Source organism: Lepidothrix coronata, unplaced genomic scaffold (genome assembly GCF_001604755.1).
Source record: "Lepidothrix coronata isolate B3197 unplaced genomic scaffold, Lepidothrix_coronata-1.0 Scaffold287, whole genome shotgun sequence".
Lineage (NCBI taxonomy): Eukaryota > Metazoa > Chordata > Aves > Passeriformes > Pipridae > Lepidothrix > Lepidothrix coronata.
Window position 1 is genome coordinate 252,799 of NW_016690467.1, and position 4,861 is coordinate 257,659.

At 39.4% G+C, this 4,861-nt stretch overlaps 1 protein-coding gene across 1 annotated transcript in view; it reads right to left on the minus strand.

The window, feature by feature from the left end:
- EXOC6B (exocyst complex component 6B) overlaps window positions 1-4,861 on the minus strand; it is a 345,342-nt gene that overhangs the window by 224,126 nt on the left and 116,355 nt on the right. The window lies entirely within an intron of this gene.

Here is a 4,861-nt window from a genome sequence, read left to right on the forward strand (position 1 = left end):
AGGCAGAGAAGCAGCTCCAGGTGCAACAATGGTGGTTTTCTCATCTCCAGGCTTTGGAGAAATCCAGAAATCTGATGTTTTCTGGAATCGTAAGTGCTTTGGGTTTGAAGGGGCCTTAAAGATGATCTTGTTCCAACCTGGGCTAGTGGAAGGTGTCCCTGCCCATGGCAGGAGGTTGGAACAAGATCATCTTTAAGGCCCCTTCAAACCCAAAGCACTTACGATTCCAGAAAACATCAGATTTCTGGATTTCTCCAAAGCCTGGAGATGAGAAAACCACCATTGTTGCACCTGGAGCTGCTTCTCTGCCTCGAGTAAATCCAGGCAGCAGAGCCCTGACCAGCTGTGCCCTGGCTGGGTTTGCTCTGCTGACCTTTCAGATTCTGTGTGAACGCTTAAACCTTTTCTTGTAAAATGAAATAAATTGAAAATTATTTAAAAAAGAAAACAAAGTAAAAGAAAATAAGGGGGGGGAAATAATTAAATAAAAAAATTTAATAGTATATTAAAATTAAATTCAGAGAGGCATCAAGACCACAACTGATCCCTAATGGCACCAGCTAAAACCAGCCATGGGAATAATCCAACAAAAATAAATATATGCCCTCACACTGCTGTGCCCTGGCTGGGGTTTGCTCTGTTGACCTTTCAGATTTTGTGAACAACATTTAAATCTTCTACTTAAAATCAACTTTTCCTGTAGAAAAACTGCTGTCCTTTAAGCTGCCCAAACACCTTGGGCTGGAGTGAGAACAAACAGACAACTCTTAAGCCTGGAAATGGTTGGGTCTGGAGAGGAAAAAAGTATATTTGATAGATAGAGAGATAGATACATAGATAGACAGATATAAAAAATATACAAAATATATGTAACATTTATACATTTATATAATGTCTATATATTATATACAAATATCTATAATTTAAATATTATTTATATATTTATATATTGTTTATATATATGTATATCTATAACTTATATATTATTTATGTATTTATATATTATATGCAAATATAAATTTATCTGCATATTACTTATGTATTATGTATTGTTTATATATGTGTGTATCTATATTTTATATATTACCTATGTATTTATATATTATATGTAAATATATGTTTATTTGTATATTACTTATGTATTATGTATTGTTTATATATGTGTATCTATATTTTATATATTATTTATGTATTTATACATGTTTATTTCTATATTTTTATGTATTATATATTGTTTATATCAAAATATCTAAATATATACACCTATATATAAAATATATATAAATATATAATTTATATATTATTTATATATTATTTATATTGGATATATATGTAGGATATATATATTACTTATATATTTTGTGTTATATATAAATATAAATACATAAATGTATATTCAATCTCTAAATTGATGTTTATTTGTCTATTGTTTATATGTTATATATTGTTTATATCTTAATATATATATCTATATATCTAAATCTATATATCTCTGTATCTCTCTATATATTGATACATAGATTGATAGATAGATATATATCAGTATATAGATAGATCTATATATTGAGATATTGAGAGATATATATATCTATTATAGAGATATAAAGATAGATATCTATATATAGATATATATCTATATATTGATGTATAGATGATATATAGAGGTATATATCAATACATAGAGAGATTTATGGTTATATAGACCCATATATTAATACATCTATATATTGATATATAGATGATATATAGATATATATATCAATATATAGAGAAATATATGGATATATAGACCCATATATTGATATATCTATATATTGAGAGAGAGAGAGAGAGAGAGAGAGAGAGAGAGAGAAATATATAGATTTACATAGATAGATAGATAGATAGATAGATAGATATAGATATATAGATATATAGAGATATATGAAAATTCAGAGAGGCACCAAGCCCACGTCCCATCCCTAATGGCCCCAGCTGGTACCAGCCTCGGGAATAATCCCACAAAAATAAATATACGCCCCAGACAACCAGAGAAATACTTTCCCAGTAAGTCTTTAGTGCACGCTCTGCCCTCTCCCCCCGGGGTCAGCCCTCCTTGGTGAGTCACCACCTGATTCATTTTCCCGTAACGCTGCGAGTTCAACGATCCAAGAACTTCCAAGTTTTCGTCAGAATCCATAAACACGTCCTGTTCCGTCCAGCAGAACATTGAACTTGGCGGGGCACGGCACCACAGCGGTGGCCACGAGTCAAGAAAAATCCTCCTTGGAAGAGTCAAAACATCTCCCAGGAGTTCAGTGGAGGAGGGCTGGGAAATGGGCGCCTCCCCGGAGCACAACCGTCCTTTTGTCATAAACAAAACACCCCAAAAAGCTCGCAGTTATCCCGCTTTTACGGTCATTATTTCACATTTACATTAAACACTCGTCATCCCGTTGGCCGAGGGAATTTATCCATATTGGATAAATTGGCAAAGCCAGGCCCACGTGGATTAATAACTCACCCAAGGCCACACAAGGAGCGTTATCAGAGTCGGGATCAGAACACCAAAAGCCTTGGCTCGACTTCTTTTTTCTCTTTAAACTCCCCTTTTCTTTTTAAATTTGGGCTTCGCCACAAGAAGAAAAACATGAGGGCTGAATTTATTATTCCTATAGGCAGCGAGTTCTCCGAGGTCATGGCACTCACAGAGCCCCGACATCCCAAATAACCCTCCCAAAATCCAGACGAGGAGTCGTCCCCTAATTAAAAACCCACTTCAAGGTCAGTGGTTGTGGTCGAGGTGGAACTTGGGAGCTTGGAGAAAAAAAACAAGTCAGTCAGATCATAAAGGTTTTCCAAGGGATGATGCAATGCCCACCACAAATCCTGATGGATCATTCCAGAAGGTCTTTTACTCCACCTCTACCCAGCTCGGACCTTCCCCTTTGCGTCTCACCAAACCTTTGGGCGCTTCTTTGAAACAGCAGCTACGACTGGTGGTGTTTAACAAACATCCCCAAACACAGAGCTCACAGCCCCCTTAGCTGATAAATCATATAAATCAAGTTCCTCAAGCCTTGGAAATCCTGTTTCCAACCCATAACCCCAGTAAAGATTCAAACTGTCACATCTTCCTACGACAAAATCATGAATAACTTCATAAATATTAGGACAATCTCTGCATAAAAGCCTACTGCTCAAAGGCAAATACTGTGCTGCATAAAGTGGAATAAAGCAGAATAAAATTAAACACCTGCCACGAGAATGTTCAGCAGGATTCAGGACACGGCTCAATTGGAATTTTTCACCTGAGCTGTTCTACTTTTGTTCCTGCAAGATGCAGCAGCTGGGGAAGAGAGGTCAAAAGATTAATTAAAAATTTTATTTGGGAGATGACACTCCCAGCAGAGGTGTTCTCTAATTTGCCAGAGGTAAAAAAATAGCTCCCTCTGCTCCCTCTGTTCTGGATTTTGGCCATAAGAAAATTCATTCCTTTAGGACACCCTAAAATCACTGGAACTGATTTCACATCAAAGATTTAAGTCCTTCCTACTCACTCCTACGGAACCCAGAGGAGTCTCCAAAGGATCCTCAGCAACATTTCCCTGAGTACCTGAGGGAATGGCTGGAGCTGTGCCAGGGCAGGGTTAGGGTGGATTTTAGGGAAAGGTTCTTCCCCCAGAGGGTGGTTGGGCACTGCCCAGGCTCCCCAGGGCAGTGGGCACAGCCCCAAGGCTGCCAGAGCTCCAGGAGGGTTTGGACAACGCTCTGAGGGACAGGGGGGGGATTGTTGGGGTGTCTGGGCAGGGCCAGGAGTGGGACTGGATGGTCCTTGTGGGTCCCTTCAAGCTCAAGATATTCTGGGATTCTGCTTAAGGGCTTAAAATCCCCCCCATGTGACAAGACAAAGATGACTCCCCTGCAGGAGGAAGAATTTCCAGTCCTTTCTTTGTGACAATAAAAAGAGCAGATTTCCCCTGAGGGTGGGCAGGCCCTGGCACAGGTTGCACAGAGAAGCTGTGGTTGCCCCTGGATCCCTGGAAGTGTCCAAGGCCAGGTTGGAGCAACCTGGGCTGGTGGAAGGTGTCCCTGCCCATGGCAGGGGGTGGAAGGAGATGGTCTTTAAGCTCCCTTCCATCCCAGAACATTCCAGGATTAACCTCCACCACAAACTGTTTAATGAGGGAAAACGAGGTGGAATTGCAACAATCCCTGTGCTGTCAGAGAGAGAAGAGGCAGCACCAACAAACAATGCCAAGAGAATCCCAACAGAAGGAAAACCCCTGGAAGGATCTGATTCGGCCTCAAGAGATTCCAGAGCAGCACAACAACAGGAATTAGGCAAGGACAGACTAATCCATGTGCACGTGGGTCAGTGGCGGCCTTGGCACTGCCGGGCTTGGACTCGATGCTCTCAGAGGGCTTTTCCAACCCAAATGATTCCATGATTCCATGATTCCACCAAAACCAGGCCAAAACAAAGCCTCTGCCTCAATTCCACCACCAATCCCACTGCAGGATTTTCGGGATCTCCGTCCCAGCACTCGGAGTTCACACTCGGTCAGAGCTCCTGACAAACAAAACTTCCCAACTGCTTCCTCCTGAGCTTTCCAACTGAGCTGCAATTTTCCACATCTCCAAAGAAACTCAACCCTTCTTCGTGCCCTGGATGGCCTTCAGTTATTATCCCGCTTCATTTCTACATTTTCTTATATTATTCCACCTAAAATGGCAAAAGGGATTCTATTTCTACGTCCTCTTTTAGCAAGAGGTGGCAGGAAACTCAGAAATTCTCACCGAAAATTAAGAAGAAATATATAAATATATATATAAATATATAAAATAAATAAATATATAAAATAAATAATTATATAAAATA